Raw genomic sequence first — 22,220 nt, 5'->3', positions numbered from 1 at the left:
TTGACGCCCATATTTGCATTAGTCCTCATTGAATATTCGTTTCCCGTTTTAGTCTAAAGACAGCCTTTTTGTTATCGGGCTACACACTGATTGCAAAATGTGTATTCCACGTCAAGTAATGCCTGTGCATTATATATATATATATATATATATATATATATATATATATATATATATATATATATATATACATACACACGAAACTATATATATCTGAAGTAAAAAAAATATGTATGCCTTAAATGAGAAAAATTGGCAATGAAACGCGAATATCTCTATTAATGATAACATTTTTCTTTTTTATTTCTGAAACAATATACAATTAGGATCTAATGTATTGTGGCAGATGTGAACACAGTCGTTACAAAAGAAAAATAGATATCTCACTCACATTTAGTAATATAAATATGTCGGCGTCAGTGACGCATTGTCATCCTCAGGAACTGAGACTTGGCATTTGGGACAAGATGAACATGTAGTATCTGTTCTTCAGATGCTTCCCTTCAATTCCATGTCCTCTGTCAGTGGAGGAGAACTCCTTTACGACTAAGATACATTTTAATTTTTTTTCCTCTTCCTCACATGAAAAAGCGACCGTGGTGTCTAACTCTGTCCTGTGGGGAGGCATTGTAAGCAAGAACTGACCCAAAATAATCAGCGAAACCAGTCCTCAGCGTCTTTCCCCCCCTCTCTCTCTCTCTCTTTATATATATATATATATATATATATATATATATATATATATATATATATATATATTGGCAGCAGGTTATTATTCAGACATATCTGATTGAACAGGACGGAGTTTGTTTTTTGTTTTTTTTACACAGTGATCACCACTTATCAAGGCCCGGAAGCCACTCAGGGATAAGGGTTATTGCAAGTACATTACATTAGCGTGGAGATTTGATTTAATGTTTACTTAATGGGCGGTTCATTAGGAATTTGTTAACGTTGGAATTGAAGACATCCAAGTTGTAGTTTGATGGGAAGCAGGCAGACGGAACAGAGCTCCACAGGCGCCCAGTTCTAAGAAAGAAGCTTTGTTCATGGAATCCACGTTTTGATTTAGGCACATATAAAGAGTGGGGGAAATTTTTCACAGTGGATTCAGCTAGACGGGTGTTTTATTCGTAAAAGATTGTCGAGCGGGTACCGGAGATTGGAGTTTAGACGAGCACCTGCCATGTAAATAACGATAAAACAATGGTACGCTCGCAACGTCTCTTCTGTGGGAGAGAGGTTGCAGGGTAGAGAAAAGGGCATCCCGCACTATGCCATGGAGTCTATTTTGTACTCTGCAAAGGCAGGATAGGCTGTTTTTAGCAGCTCCTGCCCATATGTGGCAACGGTATTCTATCCTTGGACGTACTTGGCGTTTATATAGATAGAGAATTGCATTAGTAGTGAGATATCTTCTGAAGCGGAAGAAGGATCCCACCATCTTTGCAGCGACCTTGGCAACAGACTTGATGTACGTGTTCCATTTCAGATCAGGAGTAAAGGACAAACCCAGAAGCTTGTCAAAACACGGGCCCTCACCCAGACTTGAGCCACCCATCCCAATTGAAGCCAGATGGGGATCAGAGCGTTGATGATGTAAGGATAGGATTTTGGTTTTGGATGCATAAAAGGTAACCAACCACGTGTTCCACCACTGAACCACGCGCTCGAGATCAGAGGAGAGAGAACCAGAGAGAACTTTGTCATTTACAGCCTTTGATGTGTTGCCATAGATGGTCGTGTCATCAGCATTGATGTCAACGAATGTGTTTAGGGAGGTGCATGATGTAGATTAGGGAGAGAGTTTGGCCCAGGATTGACCCTTGAGGGACTCCAGCATTTATATTGCAGGCCTCCGATTTTTGTCCATCGACCAATACTCTTATGAGCCTATCGAAGAGAAATGAATTAATGATTGAGAAAACATTTCCAGATATACCGTAGATGGAAATCTTGTGAAGTAGACCCTTATGCCATACCTTGTCGAAGGCCTTTAATATGTCAAGAGCAATTACCCTAGAAATGAAGCCTTTGTCAGTTATACTTTCTCCGATCTAAATGGATATTGTTTTCAATTTGCTGGGCGGTCTTTTTAATTTCAGTAGGTATCTCATATACATATATCATACGCCCAAAATATTGTTTTTAGGCCACATTCTTCTCAAGCGCTTTCTATCGGTGCATCCGATTATCTTCAGGAGCGATTGTTGTTGGTTTCGTGTCCTTTTTCTATGCGGCTTTGTGCAATTATGCATATATATATATATATATATATATATATATATATATATATATATATACATATATATATATATGGTCGGTTTCCAAATCTACGTAGTTTCTGCTTAAAAATATTTCGTTACACACATCGACATTGCACATAAAACTTACGAGTTTCCTTCAATCAGTTTCCTATTTTGTATAAACATTTCTATTGATAGCATACAGTGTAAAATTTACAGTTTTCGAAGTAATATCCTCCGGCTAAAATCCACGTCTTGCACTTACCAATTTCGGAAAAGCCACATGGAAGCTGTCTTTTGTGAGCGTGTTAATTACAATCTTCACGGCCTCTTTCATCTGTTTCATAGACAAATAATGACGTAATCGAAGGTTTCTTCCAAGGTCAGGGAATAACAGAACACTATAGTGAGAAATATGTGCACAATAGGAGGGTGAGAGAATTGCTTCTATGCCCATAAAGACGTTTTTCTTTCTTATCTTCTCTAAGCACTCGTAGGACAAACTTCGTGCAAAACTTCCATATCTTCCGTTCCTCGCGAATAATTGTGTGCACAATTCGCCACTGACATCTACCTTTGTATTTTTCTCTATATACCCACGATGTCCTTATCCATGTGTTTTTTCCAATCATCTCTGGTATTCTAAAAGACTTAATCTTGCCACACATTTAATCACTCCTCACAAATTCTCTGCCTTTCTTGAATCTCTGACGCAACTCAAAAACTGATACTCGATTCTTGCAAAATCAGTCTAAAACATACCATCCCTTTCTGTTACAACTTTCCAATTTAAAAATCAGACTTTATTGCATGTCTATGTCTTACAGTGCCTTCATGTTTAAAATGTACCAACTGTGACAATCAGGCTTTAGTAGAGTGTATTCCTATTCCTGTGATAGATGTTCATTTCAACCTGAAATCACACAAATTAGTGTTCTCATAAGATGTATCGCAAAAACATACTATATTTTTAAGAGCCAACAACAATTTACATGATTGGAGCCAAACTGTCTACGGACTTATTAAAGTCACTTCATATGCGATTGGTTCCTTATCATTTTTCTCGGACTTACTTCTGATAGAACACATTTTCAAACTATTTGTAGCCGTTTTTTATGCAAGTAAGAAATAACTACGAGAAAATCATGTTGACAAACCGGTTCTCGCCAAATCACCGAAGTTAAGCAACGTTGTGCTTTGCCAATAGCAGATGGCTTGCCATTTAGGAGGACAATGGTCTGTATGTTAAGAAAATAGCGCGGTCTATCCTTCTCTCGAGGGAAGAGGAGGCTCTTCTAAGCCGTGGTAGGCACCCCATATTGTGATGGGGTCACGATAAAAAATATCCAATATCCTTGATAGCCCTGATGAACAATCAAGTATCCAGCTACGGATTTAAATTGCACTAGAAACTCGTGTAGTGAGTTCAATCTCGGGTATAGCTGCACTGAACTGGTTTTTAAAAAAATAGTCATACACTTTTCTCTATGACTATAAAATTCCTACATGGGCATGCCCCGAAAACGTTACTATTATACCTGAGATATTTTCATGGTACAATAAGTTGAACGAAGTAAGCTTAGTAAATATGGTTGCCAACGATTATAATTGTGTAACGCCATTGTTTTCTCTAAAAGATACAAGCGTTACATGTAGATACAGCCATAAAATAAATTAGAACTTCAACACCAGTTATATATTTTAGATCAAGGGTAAATGTTATTGATTTTTCTCCCATTGACGCAGTAGCGCCAGTATTTTATCTCTTAATAGCAGCCAGATTGTTACCAATATAGTACGGGTCAATAAAAATACAGATTTTTTAAAATAAAACTTTCTCGCAGTATTTTATATCTTTTTTCATCATTAATTCATGAATGCATCTTAATATATCGCCGCGGTAATTCTTAACGTAAAACATGAGAAAAATATAATTTGTTTCATGATATAATTTTATACGTCTACATCTGCAGCATTACATATCTGCCTTATAACTAGCCTTCAAACAGATGGAACAAAGGAAATTAAATAATAACGGAGAGAATAATGGCGATCAGAGAAAGGTTTATTAAAGCTACAACGACATTTCGACTCGCGTTTATGTTGAGATTCAAATACTTTCATTTATTTGATCTTCGTAACGACCTCGTATGAAGACCTGATATTTTATGGAATTATTTCTGAATAAAAGGCAAGGAGCGCCTCGCTTTTCCCAGAGATGAACGGCCTTTTGTTAAGGCGACCTTTTGTCAGTTATTTTCTGGGCTTGTGATTGACAACGCACCGAAATCAAACGAATCACACGGACATGCAATTTTACCCCTTTACTTTATCTCTTTATTAAACAGCTAACTTGGGCCCCCTCTCCCCCCTCTCTCACTCTCTCTCTTTTGCTTTCTCTCATTTTCCACACAGCTTAACTTAGATGACATTATCGACAAAAGGTAACCGTTTTCTTTCGGTGCAATACGTAAGAAGGTTTCTGCTCTCTGGCATTTCGCCGTATTAAATTACCGGATATATTCGAGTACTTTACACTCGAAACTCACAAAATCATAGTTCCGAAGATATTAGCTGCTGTGGGGTCAACAATTTTGATTTCTTGTTAGAGAAAACTTTGCATATCTGCATTTTAGATTTATCTAGATTTCAATTTTGGAAGACACTGGTTTGGGGCAAATAGGAAACAATCCCAAAATCTACGAAACCTTTACCATTCTTTCTTTTTTTTTTTTTACACAGTGATCACCACTTATCAAGGCCCGGAAGCCACTCAGGGATAAGGGTTATTGCAAGTACATTACGTTAGTGAGGAGATTTGCTGATATGTTTACTTAAGGGGGCGGTTCATTAGGAATTTGTTAACATTGGACTTGAAGACAACTAAGTTGTAGTCCAGAGGGAAGCAGGCAGACGGAACAGAGTTCCACAGTCGTGCAGTTCTAAGAAAGAAGCTTTGTTCATGGAATCTGCGTTTTGATTTAGGCAAAGATATAGTGGGGGAAATTTTTCACAGTGGATTCAGCTAGACGGGTGTTTTTCGTGAAAGATTGGCGAGGGGGACCAGAGATTGGAGTTCAGATGAGCATCTGCCATGGAAATAACGATAAAACAAGGACAGGCTCGCAACGTCTCTTCTGTGGGAGAGAGGTCGCAGGAAAGAGAAAATGGTATCCGCCCCACTAAGCCACGAAGTCTATTTTGTACTCTGTCAAGGCAGGATAGGCTGTTTTTAGCAGCCCCTGCCCAGATATGGCAACAGTTTTCCATCCTTGGACGTACTTGGCTTTTATATAGATAGAGAATTGCATCCGTAGTGAGATATCTTCTGGGGATCAGAGCGTTGATGATGTAAGGATAGGAGTTTGGTTTTGGATGCATTAAAGGTAACCAGCCACATCTTTCACCTAAATGACAACAGATACATAAATGCTGTAAGAAATTGCAATAACAGAAGGCACAAAAATATTTTAAAATACCACTTGTCTCTTTTGTCTTCGTTTAAGAATAATGAGTGTAGGTAATAAATGTTAATTACGAATTAAATGAAAGCAACACACATCTCCCAGATGAATTAAAATGTATAAATCATTTAAAATATCCCCTAATATTTTTTACTATGTTTTTACACTATTTCAATAACAAACGTTTATCGTAATACATAGAACTTTCGAAATAAGTAAAAAACTATACTATCATTTCTTTTAATATTAAACTCTTGAACAAACGTTCAATAGTTGAAATAGTTAACTATAATATTAAAGGGAAAATACAAACTTTATTGCTCTACCCTGGATAAGATAATAATTGTTTTCTGTTATTACATTCTATTTTATAGTATGGTGTAGTATATGTTAGTCCGCCATAAAACAATATGTTCAAATATCATCTTCTCTATTTATTTTGAGACTTATAGATAGTTGTTTGTTCGGTAATCTTACTGCCATGTTGTTGGAAATGAGCCCATGCTTTGGAGAAGGCAATATAATCTGCACCCTTTTATTAGAAGATCACATTGTAAAGATCCCCGTTTTTATATGAAAGAATTAGTGCAGGTGGACCTGATAGTTCCACAGTTTGTAAGCAATTACAAGAGGAAATAAATCGGGAAAATGGCATAAATGGCCCTTCGATTCGTTTAATCCAGTAGACAGCATAGAACGAAAAGCAACGTTTAAATTTGATTCCAGGTTTTTAAGCAACTACGAAGTAAAGAAAACCCAAGCTTGTCTTCCTTCTAAACTGTCCCTTTTGAACGATCCCGCAACGGTGTAATTGGTGGCGGGGAAAGGAGGAATTTATTAGAGAGAAAAGAATTTTCTACGTCCATTGATTGTAAACGATTTTAGCAGTGAACTTTCAGCAGAAAAATATAGGAAGCTACAATTAGCGAGGAAGTGAAGAGGTAATAGGCCTATAACACACCTAAGATATTGTGCTGCAGTTTGTGCATAGTACATTTGCATGATATGTCTTTATTTTTAATTCTACTAAGGTCAACATAAGAGGGGAAAAGAGGTACTTTTATAAGTTTCTAGTCTTTTTGTATATGCATTAAAAATTGAAAATATCTTATGTTATCGATAATTATTTTTTAGATTACTCAGCAGATTTTATTATTAAAGAATCAAATGAAATACTACCACAGAAATTCAAAATGCACCCTATTAAAGCCTAATTGTCATATATAAAGAATACAATCTAAACTTAGTGACATTTAAGAAAAATAATAGTAAAATTGAAAAATGCAACAGAAACATATACATTGCTTCAGACTGCTTTAAATTAGCTAGGAATGTTTGAGGAACATAAAGAACCAAAGGGAGAGAGAAGTCTTTGAGAAGTGATGCAATGTGTGGGAACAGTTAAGAAGTCAGAACATATGAGTTTATTTACCCTATAAATAATTTTATGGATAAGGACAATCGTGTTCCAAAAGAGATGGTAAGTGTACAGGTTTGTGTCAGCGTGGAAACTGTACACATCATTATACATTTAAAATTGGAAAATGCAGCAGAAACTACATTTGGGTTGTTCTGCACTAACCCGCATAAATTGTGCAGGACATAAAATGTTCAAGGAAAGCAGCAAAACTGTGATGTGCGAGGTAATGTGCAGGATCAATGGGAATTCAGAACACCTGAGTTCATTGACCAAATAAATAATTTCATATATAAGGACTTCTGTGTGCTAATAGAGCTCATACGTGTACAGTTTTATGACTGTGGGGACGCTGTACTCACAATTATATACGAGAAACTAAAGATTAAGAGGAATGCGATGCTTGTCACAAGGGTGATCAAAACTTGTTCACAGACTATTCCATCACCGTTACCATCTAGACAATTTTTTACTCTCACTTGAGTACACAACTAGTGATGTCTGGTTATTCTTTCAGCGAATTGGAAAAATTGAGAGCATGTCTTTATTAGAAACGTTAAGATGTTAATGGGGCCGTGACGCTTGGCTTCACTTATTTTGTCAATTAGTCCTCAAATCTCATGTTTCTGAACACGTGGCGATTATTGCTGTTTTCTAGGTTGAAATTTGTCTTTGTAACTCTTCAGTGACTATTTTTTTTTACTTTTATTTACTTTCTAAGATTAAGCTTCTATGATCTAGTAACTTAATATTTTATACGGAGTGATTATCATAAAACTCTCGCAAGTACCCCTCCATATATATATATATATATATATATATATATATATATATATATATATATATATATATATATATATATATATATATATGTGTGTGTGTGTGTGTATGCATATATATACATATATGTATGTATCTGTGTGTATGTATATATATATGAAAATATGTCTCGTTTTATATATATATATATATATATATATATATATATATATATATATATATATATATATATACATATATAAATATAAACACGCACATCATCATTATTATAATCATCGGAAATCACTCGTGACGAGTATGATTGTTCTCTCGTCGGTGAGATTGTGTCTGCTCATATGGATCCTCAGATTACTGTGTAGGTCAATCCTTGACCCACATACTTTATTGTAGTGGAGGCTTGTATGGACGTACGACTGGGTAATGGAAGAGGCGGAAGGAGCTTCGTTGCTAGTAGATCTCTTTTTTGTCTGCTTCCTCCTGTTTTCTGCGGATCTGTGGAGGTCATTTCTGGGAACGCTTTCCCTCTTTTAGCTGACCGTAGAGAATGTGCTTTGGAAGGCGGTGGTTGTCAGGCATGCGGATAATATGGCTCATCCATCGCAGCTGGTGTCAGATGGTATTTGTTCGTCTATCCTTCCATCCAATCCTGAGGATCTTGGAAGGACAACGCTGAAATACTGCTTCAGTGTCTTCAGACGTTCGCTGTAGGTGGTCCAGCTGGTGTAGGTGGGCAAAAAGCAAGGTATTCACAACGTCCGCCATGGGACTTCAATACGCAGATGCCAATGCGCTAGTTGCTCACTCATAAGCGGACCTTCAGAACATCTTGTATGCCTTTGGGAGAGCCTATCGGTTCCTGGGACATGCCCTTAACATCAAAAACACCCATATCCTTTATCAACCACTTCCTGGCACACACCCATAGCCGCCCAAAATCTCTGTGGAAGGAAACACCTTAGAAAATGTGGTTCAATCTGCCTACCTTGGGAGTATTCTCTCCACAAGATGTATCATCGAGGCAGAGATTCACCACCGCATCGGATGCGCACATGAAGCATTTACCAGGCCACGGAAACTGTTTTTTTGAGAATCGGTATATACAGAGCAGGGTGAAACTGCTTGTCTATGAAGCAGTTGCCTTGCCAACATTCTCTATGGGACCGACACACATACATATATAGCTACACACGCACACACACATCCACACACATCCACATACACACACACACACACACACACATATATATATATATATATATATATACAGTTGTGCCCGATATTATTCATACCCCCCCCCCTTGAAAATTGAGTTTATTAGGTGTAACCTTGTTAGAATTTATTGTTTACGTCCATATTGATACATATTCTTAATAAACCTCTTCTGATCATTTTCGTCATTTTAAAATCTCGGGATACTTGTAATAAAAGAAATATACAGCTATTTATAAAATCTGCAATGTTCAAAAATAATCATACCCCCTTATTTTTTCAGTATTAATCGAGTTTCTGACTGTTTGTTTCCTGTTTGATTCTTATTTTGAATGCTTTTATACAACCTTTGATTAATTTCATTTCGTTTTTTGCATTTTTCAGAAATTAAAATGATATCAACTGAAAACCAATAAAAGAATAAAAATTATTAGAATGGGGAAGAAAAAGAGCTTAGTAATGATCTTAGGACTAAAATTGCGAATTCACATAAGGATGGTTTAGGTTAAAAGTCAATTTCCAAGAAATTTGAGGTCCCTACAGCAACAGTACAGAGCATCATCAAAAAATTCCAGAGCCACCACACAACAAACAACTTGATTGGTAGAGGAAGGAAAAGGAAACTGTCTGCTAGAGCCACCAGGAATATTGTAAGAAGTGTTAATGCAAATCCAACCACCACTACTAAGGACATTTTAGAAAATCTGGAGTCTTCTGGCATAAAAATATCAAGGCAAAGATTGCAAAGGACTCTGCATGAAAATGGTCTGAAAGGAAGAAGACCAAGAAGGACTCTATTGCACACCGGAAAACACCTTGCAGCACGTCTAAAGTTTACTAGGAACCATGTGAATTCTCCAGAGTCCGTTTTCTCAAGTATTTTGTGGACTCACGAAACAAAAATTGAATTGTTTGGCCATATGGATGCTTCTTACGTTTGGAGGAAGAAAGGAGAAGCTTACAACCCAAAGAACACCATACCCACGGTGAAACATGGTGGTGGTAGCCTAATGTTTTGGGGCTCCTTTTCGGCTAGTGGTCAAGGTAGTTTGGTCAAGATAGATGGAACCATGAAGAAGGAGCAATATTTGGAGATACTCCAGAAAAACATTAGACAGCATGCAGAGAAGCTCCATTTAGGACCAAACTGGGTCCTTCAACAGGATAATGATCCAAAACATACTGCCAAAATAGTCAAGAAATGGTTTGAGGATAATCAAATTAATGTTTTGGAATGGCCTAGCCAGAGTCCCGACCTGAACCCTATCGAAAACCTCTGGCACATATTGAAAACTGAGGTTAAAAAGCGGAAACCTAGAAATTTGAGGGATTTGGAGAACTACTGCATTGAAGAATGGTCAAAAATCAGTGTTGATGCTTGTAAAAACCTTGTTGATAAATATCCAAAACGGTTACAGGCAGTTATTAAGAATAAAGGGCATGCTATTGACTATTAGTAAGAGAGGTATGAATAATTTTGAACTAGTGCCATTATTGTTTTTCTTTGTATAATGTTTCAAACTTGCATAATTTATTTATTTGTTGAGTTTAAATTAAATGCTTATGCTTGATTTATTGTTTGAAATCCCTTTAATATTGTCTACCTTCTGGTTTGAGCAATAATCTTATAGAAATCTCAAAGATCCGAGGGGTATGAATAACATCGGGCACAAGTGTATATATATATATATATATATATATATATATATATATATATATATATATATATATATATATATACGGTTAATTTGTTTTTTAACGGTCGATATTACGGGACATATTTATTTTACTTTACTTATCTATATACTTATGAAAATCAAATGACCTTGTAACGAGTCATGTAACCCACTCTCCGGTTTACGACACCCGGTTGCGCATGCGTGCATAAACATTAACCCATAACAACGTTAATAAATAAACACAATCGCTTCTTATGCAGATTTTGACCCGCGCACTGAAATGTTAACGTTATTATTTCGAAATTATTATTTTACATGGAAAGAGTGGGGGTGTTTTGCAACTATTCTTTATTACAACTATACTTTCGCTATTTTCTTAAAACTAAACAACTTTAAGCCGTTGAAAAACATAAGAACAATTGTAGTAAAGCCAATTATACTACTACTACTACTGTTATGTAATGAATGGCTGGAACCATCATACATAACTGAAAAGAAAAAAACTTTAATAAAAGATTTAAAAGAGTGGGCATCGAATAATCGATTGCCTACCTGTTGAAAAGAGGAAGGGCTTACGTCATAAACAGAGAAATCGGACGACGATCTTTTTGTTTACAAAACAAATAAACGTGACATTCCTCGTAAGCTCTGGAATTACAGATATTGGCATGAGTGGGAAATTCACGTGTCGCTCCGTTAGACAAAATCGAATGTTCTTCTGAGGTCAAAACGTGACTTAAGAACACATGTATCAACCGATTGACAGGACGCGTGGATAGAAAAACAAAGCGACAAAATGCCAATAAAAACGGTGAATCAGCAGAGCAGAGGAGATAGATAGAGCAGAGAGAGAGAGAGAGACGGAACAGCATGTGTTGTTGAAGACCGTATTGTCGAAGCGTCATTTTTCCCTCCTCAGAGCACTGTGAGAAAAACTGCTAACTGTGAACTTCAGAACCACCAAAAGAAAAAAGACGATTTGTTTTAAATTGTAACTATATTGTAAAATATAATTTTATACAAAAACAAACACAATTGTGACTTACGTCTTTTAATGCATGTTTTTAAGTTACAGCTGATCGTTCTAAGTCGTCAACCGTTTTATTTTCAGGTTCAACGTTGTTATGACATTTTTGACAATTGACGAGAGGCAAGATAAGGAAAAAGTGCCAGTCTAAGGTGAGATAACTCACTAGTCTTAACTCGTTGTCATCACAACCGCCTAGTAAACAAGTGAACCTACGGACGATCGACGTAACTAAAACTGCTATGTACCATTGTCAGGGAGTCCTACGCACTATTACGATTTCCCAACCTGGGAGCCACACCATAATACAACACTACTACTTCTCTCTATCCGTCCCTTTTCCTTCCTTCCTTCTTTTTTATTTTTTGTTTACATTACTAGATACAAAATAGTTGTGTGAGAACGGTGAATGTTTTATTAATTATTTTTTTTAGATTTGAAGTTTCTATAACTTCGTTGAAGTATTCCAATATAGGTTTTTCATTCTTATATTGCTCATCGCTAGGTTCATGTACGTTTTTGCTGATGTCTGACTTTCGTCGGCGTTCGATTCGTAGGAAAATCATGTTTTATTTTCGATTTTTTGAGTGAGTATTCGGAAAAATAGGAAAGATTATACGAATAGGGAGGATTTTTTTTCATGTTTGACTTATCCGTCCGTGATTTTTAATTTTAATATACTTTCATAGAAATGTTTCTGTATGTCAACAAAAAACTATTTTCTTTACGTCACAATGTCACGTTCATACATGAATTCCATAGCTATTATAGCATACTGACCCAACGGGTCACGGGTAGTCTTGTATATAATATACATGGAAAGAGAGAGTAAGAAAAAATGAGAGATATTTAGATGGATATAGAACCATTTTATTCTCGGTACAATAATGGATTAGAGCCAAACATATTCATCAATGAATAGAAGACGGTATAATTAGATAAAGTGAAACAAATTCCTGCGATTCTATTAGATTTGAGCCAGATTTTTCTAAAACAAGAAACACAGAACTGGTAAGATTAATTAAAGAGTGTGAAGAGGAATGCAATGCATATTATTTTCTCATAAATAGCATTTTCATTGTATTGCTAGCATTTTACATGGTATAATTAGATCAATAACAATAAAATCAAAGCTTGGTTGGTTGTTTTTGTTTTACGGCATATCAAGTCTTTTCAAGTAATTTAATGCCGAATCCAGTCATTTTGAAGAAAATTTTTTTAATAGAGTACACTTGTTTTTTTTGTTTGTTTTTTTAGTCGGTTTCTATTTAACCAATAGTTGGGACCCTAACAGGTACTACCGATCCGGATCAGCGTGGACCTGGGAGTAATGGCAATTAAAGGGGGGGTCCACACTCCCAAAAGCCCGCAAGTTGGGGTCTCACCATAGGATATAGTTTAATGTCATATCCAATGCCTAAAAGGAAAGGGTAAACTGGTTCAGTATTTTCAAACTTTTAATCAGAAACTGAATCCGCTAACACAAAGATTTTGTATTTAGGTACTGCAACAAAAATACTGTCTGATTTGTCAAATATGTATTGTTCTTACCTGTTTATGGCTGTTTTTTATAGTACGGCCATTTCAATCGTTTTACAGCACAGTAACACGTACAGCTTCAAATAAACTGTGATATTATACTAGAACCTATTTTTATTTCCTTTTTATATCTGTAGTCTATTCCTCCGAACACCGATCTAGTTTTTCGCTATCTTTTCATCCCTTTAATATTTATTATTGTTATGAGATTTCTGAGTTTAACTCTACTCCGATTTGCTAAGAATAGAATTATTTGTGTTTTGTGTAAAACGTTTGTATTCGGGAAAGGGTTCATGGTGACAAGCAAGCGGCGTATTAAATATTTTAAAATCTATATATACCGGAAAAAAGAAATGCATATTTCAAAGTTTAAAATACAATTGCATGCAAAAAAATGTGTATTCATGGATACACACCTACACAAAAATACAGACACAGAACACACGGTGTTAAGAAGTACGTTTAAAAACCATAGTAAAAAAGTATCAAGCTGGCGTAATGGTTATCAAACTTGATTCACTGTCTTTAGATTCCTGACCAGTAAAATATCAGATAAACCAATGCCAACAACATAAATGTTGGACTCATACGAATTTCAACACATAAGTTAAGTTGGGACGCAGATGTAAAAGAATAAGATCTGGATCAATCAGAAGAATAAAGATGATAATAATAATGTAGATGTTATATGGTATCAAGTGTTCTGCTGTTTATCATTTTAAACAAACACCTAAATAATTGAGAAATGGATTTTTGAATGGTGAATAGGATATTTTTAATACTAAATTAATGAAACGATGAATATTGTATTTCGGGAGCATGATTGGAAAATATAAATTCTAATGTGTTGTGATATATATATATATATATATATATATATATATATATATATATATATATATTGTATGTTGACAAATAACCTGATTGTTACTGAGTTACCAAATCATTGGGGTAAAGTGTACCGATTTTTTTTTTATATTTTACTTTATTGTGTAGCTGTGAGATCTTATACACGTGCGTTTGCTCGCGAACGCACACACGCACGCACGCACGCACGCACGCACACACGCATATATATTTTTTTGTAATGTTTTTTTGGAAAGAATTCCAACAAAGTGCTCGATTAAAAAAAAACCCTTTTTCAATATAAAGGCTTTATATTTATTCATTTAAAATCGTACAGAAGGTCAGAAAAACATTGTTAACATCGGTTTTAAGCCTTACATAAAGGGGACAAGTTAATGGTAAATCATAAATACTGTTAGGCTCTCGTAAGCCATGTTGTTTTCTGTTTGTCTAAATAATGTTAGGCTCTCGTCAATCTAACATTATTTAGAAAAACAGAAAACAATATAGCGCACGAGAGCCTAACAGTATTGGCGATTTACCATTAACTGGCCTACTTATGTTAGGATTCAAGCCGACGGTAACAATGTTTTTCTGATCTGCTGTACAATTTAATATATATATATATATATATATATATATATATATATATATAAATATACATATATATATATATATATATATATATATATATATATAGCGTAGAGTAGTGGTTATAGTTTCAGCGTCGGTGTCTTAAGTTTGTATGGTCGCGCTCTATATCAGACATTTTTTAATGTTTTATTATTTAAACGTGATTATTATTGCATTTATTCGATCGTTTATTTGTTGTTTTCCCTTTTTGTTGTTATTTTTGTTTTCCCAACTTTTTAAAGACGCTATGAGATTCATGCCATTTTCTCCATATATATATATAGCGTAGAGTAGTGGTTATAGTTACAGCGTCGGTGTCTTAAGTTTGTATGGTCGCGCTATATATCGGACATTTTTTTAATTTTTTATTATTTAAACGTGATTATTATTGCATTTATTCGATCGTTTATCTGTTGTTTTCCCTTTTTGTTGTTATTTTTGTTTTCCCAACTTTTTAAAGACGCTATGAGATTCATGCCATTTTCTCCATATATATATAGCGTAGAGTAGTGGTTATAGTTACAGCGTCGGTGTCTTAAGTTTGTATGGTCGCGCTATATATCGGACATTTTTTTAATTTTTTATTATTTAAACGTGATTATTATTGCATTTATTCGATCGTTTATTTGTTGTTTTCCCTTTTTGTTGTTATTTTTGTTTACCCAACTTTGTAAAGACGCTTTGGGATTCATGCCATTTTGTCATTATATATATAGCGTAGAGTAGTGGTTATAGTTACAGCGTCGGTGTCTTAAGTTTGTATGGTCGCGCTATATATCGGACATTTTTTTAATTTTTTATTATTTAAACGTGATTATTATTGCATTTATTCGATCGTTTATCTGTTGTTTTCCCTTTTTGTTGTTATTTTTGTTTTCCCAACTTTTTAAAGACGCTATGAGATTCATGCCATTTTCTCCATATATATATAGCGTAGAGTAGTGGTTATAGTTACAGCGTCGGTGTCTTAAGTTTGTATGGTCGCGCTATATATCGGACATTTTTTTAATTTTTTATTATTTAAACGTGATTATTATTGCATTTATTCGATCGTTTATTTGTTGTTTTCCCTTTTTGTTGTTATTTTTGTTTACCCAACTTTGTAAAGACGCTTTGGGATTCATGCCATTTTGTCATTATATATATAGCGTAGAGTAGTGGTTATAGTTACAGCGTCGGTGTCTTAAGTTTGTATGGTCGCGCTCTATATCGGACATTTTTTTAATTTTTTATTATTTAAACGTTATTATTATTGCATTTATTCGATCGTTTATCTGTTGTTTTCCCTTTTTTGTTGTTATTTTTGTTTTCCTTACTTTTTAAAGACGCTTTGAGATTTATGCCATTTTGTCCATATATATATATAGCGTAGAGTAGTGGTTATAGTTACAGCGTCGGTGTCTAAGTTTGTATGGTCGCGCTATATATCGGACATTTTTTTAATGTTTTATTATTTAAACGTGATTATTATTGCATTTATTCGATCGTTTATTTGTTGTTTTCCCTTTTTGTTGTTATTTTTGTTTACCCAACTTTTTAAAGACGCTTTGAGATGCATGCCATTTTGTCCATATATATATATATATATATATATATATATATATATATATATATATATACATATATATATATATATATATATATATATATATATATAGCGTAGAGTAGTGGTTATAGTTACAGCGTCGGTGTCTTAAGTTTGTATGGTCGCGCTCTATATCGGACATTTTTTTAATGTTTTATTATTTAAACGTGATTATTATTGCATTTATTCGATCGTTTATCTGTTGTTTTCCCTTTTTTGTTGTTATTTTTATTTTCCTAACTTTTTAAAGACGCTTTGAGATTTATGCCATTTTGTCCATATATATATAGCGTAGAGTAGTGGTTATAGTTACAGCGTCGGTGTCTTAAGTTTGTATGGTCGCGCTCTATATCGGAAATTTTTTTAATGTTTTATTATTTAAACGTGGTTATTATTGCATTTATTCGATCGTTTATTTGTTATTTCCCCTTTTTTGTTGTTATTTTTGTTTTCCCAACTTTTTAAAGACGCTATGAGATTTATGCCATTTTGTCCTCTGCTTATTATTGATTTCCCATCATATTTCCTTTTGTTTTTGTTTTTTCCAAGATTTAAAGAAGTTTTAACATTTAACCAGGGTTATTTCGTCTGCTTATTTTTTTTTCCATTTTATTTGTGTTCTGATTTCCCCCCCCACCTCACCACATCCCGGTAACCCCGTGTACCCCGCAGTTCTATATGAAAGTTATTTTTCTCTAGAACAAAGTTGAACTTTGAAAAACACGTTTTCAATATATTTCTTTTATTACTAGTGTATCTTAACTTCCATTTAAGTGTAATCTGAACAGGTAGTAGCCTATTTTGTCCCCGCTATTATAAGTTTTGTTTTCGGGATAAAGATGTGCCTTCAATAGGTCCTGGGACATTTTTGTACGGATTCTCTTATTGATAGTACACACAGAATCCAAGAAGTCTCCTCCGGCAGTAATTGATTTTGTTTACCTTCTCAATAAGATCTGGAAAGCTCCATACACCTTCTATTGTGTGAGCGTGTCAATGGGCATCGTCGCCGCCTTTTCATCTACTCACTTGTCTCATAACACCCGCCTTGATTTTCCGTGAGCTAAGGGAATAATCAAAAGTCAGAGTCGGCAAGGTTTGGACTATACGGAGGGTGAGGAACTGTCGTGATATCTTAATCAAATAGTCTGTGATAAGGCAGGGGTTGCGGACTGTACCATTGGGACACACTTTGCGCTAATTATGCGTAAATCCATCGCAAATAATTGTATAGTATTTCTACAGTGACATTGAAACTGTTGACTTTAGAACACGGAATGGATGTTATCAATGAAATTATTTATTTGACCAAGCAAATATGATGTTCCGAATAATTTCGTCATCTCCTATACCTCTTAGTAGCTCGCCTAGAGGCCCTCATTTCCTTGAATTTCTTATGTAACTCAATAGCTAATTCTTCATCTATGTTAGACTTTCAAAAACGCGTACTATACGTTTTTGAAATTAACCAGCTGTGACAATTAGATTATAGTAGGGTGTATTTTAATTCCACCATAAGCGAAAAAGATACACAAGATCTGGAAATATGTAATGGTCACCCATTTTTGTGCTGAAGAGTCTCAACTTTGCTTGACTTCGGGAATTGATGTGCCAACGGGAGTATGCCGTGTATATATTCGTTAATGATCTATACTCCCATATGTATTTTCTGTAATGGTATTCATATCAAAAACCTTTTTTTCTATATATTTTTTAAAAGAAAATACAATAGTGTTATACATCGGTGTACAAATATAAATTCCCGTTATCTATAAAATATCTAGCTATTTTGCATATTCTTTTAAACATTCATTCCATTTAATTTTCTTTTAGCTTTTTCGATTTTCTCATGTGATGATCATCTTTAGTAAACCATTACGTGTAATTATATGCTTATTAAAATTCTATATGATTTATACTTGATAGTATTTACGTAAAAATGGTTAAAGTAAGCACACATTTCTTTCTGTATATATTCATGCATGCGTATATAATTTGCTTTAAAATTTTGCCTATTAAACTCCTCTGTCAGTTTTTAATCTACAAACATGAAATCTCATATATATGTTATCCATACGCATGCGAAATTATACTAGGGTTTTAGCCGGCGAGAGTCGTTGCAAAATTGTGAAAATAATAAAAATACGAAATTTGCCAGTAGAAGGTCGAACGACGTCAGTACAGAATATGCATAGATACCGTAATACCTATTGCTTCAAGTTTAAATTTTCAACAAGCATGTCTTGATAATATATTTATTACCGTAAAAAAAATAACTCGTAAGTTAAACATGTTGGTGTTTCGATTCTCGGTGGTGGCACACGAATAATTCTTTTTATTTAATTGTTAGATCTTTACTATATATTGGGTCAATATATTTTACATATATTGCTTCATACTTATTCATCACGTCTAGGCTAGTACCCTTACTGCTACCAGTTAACACCGGGACCTATACAAGGTTTTCCTACGATAATGTCATTGCACACATCGTAACTGTTTATTAGCTCAAACTCACGAACTCTCTTTAAAATTACATTTTTCTTACCTTTCGGCTATGCTTATTAATACAATCTTTTTTGATTTCTGCGGAGACAAGAAGTTTTCGAGATATAAAGGCATGCATTATACAAAGTAGTGCAGTGGCCGCCAGATTTGTACGCAGGTACGATAAACAAATGTTATTCTTTCCGACCGACACTGAACCCCCCCCTCTCATTTGGGGGGTTAGTGTTATTTCGGATGGCTATGCTGAAAACGAACATGAAGGTAAATTTTGAGGCAAATAGTTTGACAACTTCGTCGTCTCATGAAATATATTATCTATTACGAAAGCAGTTTATACGATGGCGAGGTTAGGGGTTCTATTCCGAAAGCTGTTCTTAACATGAGAGTTTGGAGGTCTCCATTATTAAAGCAGTTCTTAACATGAGGAGGAAACAGGTATTTTCCGAAAGTCGTTCTTAACATATTATGCCAAAGTTTTTTTTTTTTACGAGTGGGAATATGCTTCCATCGGGCAACGTCGGTTAACGGGTCCTACTAGTATGATAATAATTACGAAATCTGTAATCAAAAAAATAACATTTAAGCTAATACAAACTTAATTACATTACAGTAATGTATTCATATTTTTCGAACGTGAAATGTGATAGAGAAACCGCAGGAGATCTAGGATTTCACTTTAAATGTATTAGCGTGTTTCGAAGTGAAAATGCTGACGGAAAATTCATTAAATATTTTATTTATTAAAAATAACTCATGCTTGTTTGTTTTTTTTTTACTTTATCTTTCTATAAGATTCGTAAAATTTATTTGAAAGTGTTTTTATTTGGAAAAATGTCTAGTAATTATTCAATGTGGACATCTATTTAATAGTAAAGGACTCCAGCGAAGCATGCAAGAACGCAGCAAATTGTGTCTAGTTTAATGTCTTAGGCAATTATTGGGATCTACATGTGAGATTAGGAAGAGAATGATTCGTGTAATAAAACGGATGCGTCCTGTAATCTCTGCCGTATGGTCTGTCCGTCGAACGACCATTTTATATCTATATAACTATAAAAGTGAGAACAAATATGTGACGGCATTTCTCAACCTATGTGCCCAATGAATCATTCATCTACAGACTTGGCATTTTGTGCATTCAGAGAATTATAATCAGTTTTTTCTCCGGACAAAATGGCTGCTACGTGGTCCAAATTGTAACCAAATTGTTACGTGAATAGCTTATTCATGGAATTCGCATGTCTGGCCAGGTTCTGATTTAAAAATCTATTGAATCACTACATACAGTTAAGTTAGACTAGAAAAAGTTCAAGTTTTGTTTAAGTCGAGAAAGAGTCGAAGAACGGAAAGAGTTAGTCCAGCAGACTGAAAGAGTTAGCTGAATCTCCTAAGAAGCGAAATATAGAAGACGATAAAATGTAGCGTGTGGTTCAGTGGGTGAAGACATGGCTGGTTACCTTTAATGCATCCAAAACCAAACTCTTACCTTTACATCGGCAACGCTCTGATCCCCATCTAGCATCAACTGGAGTGGATGGCTCTCGTCTGGGAGAAGCCCCATGTTTTGACAAGCTTCTGGGATTGACTTTCACTCCTGATCTGAAATGGAACACGTACATCAAGTCTGTTGCCAAGGTCGCTGGAAAGATGGTGGGATCCTTCTACCGCTCCAAAAGATATCTCACTACTGATGCAGTTCTCTATCTATATAAAAGCCAAGTACGTCCAAGAATTGAAAACTGCTGCCATATCTGGGCAGGAGCTGCTAAAAACGCCCTATACTTCCTTGACAGAGTACAAAATAGACTCCGTAGCTTAGTGGGGGGATGCCCTTTTCTCTTTCCTGCAACTTCTCTCCCACAGTAGAGACGTTGCAAGCCTATCTTTGTTTTATCGTTATTTCCTTTGCAAGTGCTCGTCTGAACTCCAATCTCTGGCCCCCTCGCCTATCTTTTATGAAAAACACTCGTCTAGCTGAATCCACTGTCAAAAGCTTTCCCCACTCTTTATATGTGCCTAAATCAAAACGGAGATTCCATGAACAAAGCGTTTTTCTTAGAACTGCACGTCTGTGGAACTCTGGTCCGTCTGCCTGCTTCCCACCTGCCTATAACCTGGATGTCTTCAAGTCCAACGTAAACACATTCCTGTTATCACCCCCCTTAAGTGGACACTTTATTACATCTCCACACTAACGTACTGTACTTACAATAACCCTTATCCCTGAGTGGCTTCCGGGCCTTGATAAGTGGTGACGACCTTGTAAAAAAATATTTATCAGGCATCGAATTCTCATCACCAGTTCCAAAAATAAATTTAATCTATTTGTTATGTAAGCCTCTAGATTCACAAGCCATTTTTAGTTTAAGAACAGTTCCCGATGTTTAGTTGTTCTACAAAACTCCTGGAGATGACTGGATCTCAGGAGGCAGTTCTGGAGTTGGTATTCACAGTTTAATTTCAGAACAGTTTCAGATGTTTAGTTGTTCTGTACACGTCCTGGAAGTGACTGGTTCTCAGTAGACATTTATTGAGTTGGAAGCCACAGAGCAAAAGATTCTTCCCGTGTTGCAGGAGACGAAACCGGACATTTTGTTCCTATGCGAACCTGGCATTGGGCCGACCAGATGAGTTCAGAATTAATGGATACTCTAACTTAACATCTAAATCTGACCCCCAAGCTCGCCAAGGGCATGAAATATGTGCCTACATTAAAGATGGCTTTCCCAGATATCTCCAGAAAAGACCCTAATATACCTTACCTGTGCTTGCGGGTTGCACTTCCTTACACCACTGCATTTATTTTTGCCCTTTATCGGCCCCAAAACAGCGGGGTTACTATCATTAAGAGTATATCTGAGAAAATTCCCCATATCCTGTCTGCTCATCCTTCGGGTAACATTCACATCTGTGGTGACTTAAATGTCCACAATGTGGAATGGCTGACTCACTCAAAGAAAAAGATGACGAGGGAAGGTCCGTCATGATTCTCCATTGTCTATGACCTCACTCAGAATGTTCACGAACTCATCCGTGTGCCCGATACTACCAGTCAGTATGCAAGCTTTCTAGACCTTTTATGAACTGTCGTCTGTCTGATTTTCTAACTTCTTGAACAGACACAAAACTATAAACTATGGTCTACCTTTCTGATTGTCTAACTTATTAAACAGGCTCAAAAACATATACTGTATGCCATCTTTCTTTCTTCTCTTACATCTTAAACAGACACAAAAATATGAACTATGGTGTATCTGTCTGATTCTCTAAACTCTCTCAAGCAAATA

The sequence above is a fragment of the Euprymna scolopes genome, chromosome 27 (assembly GCF_053919585.1).
Source record: "Euprymna scolopes isolate OS-2025 chromosome 27, ASM5391958v1, whole genome shotgun sequence".
Taxonomy (NCBI): Eukaryota; Metazoa; Mollusca; class Cephalopoda; order Sepiida; family Sepiolidae; genus Euprymna; species Euprymna scolopes.
The sequence above is the reverse complement of the archived record's forward strand: the minus strand, read 5'-3'. Positions refer to the sequence as shown.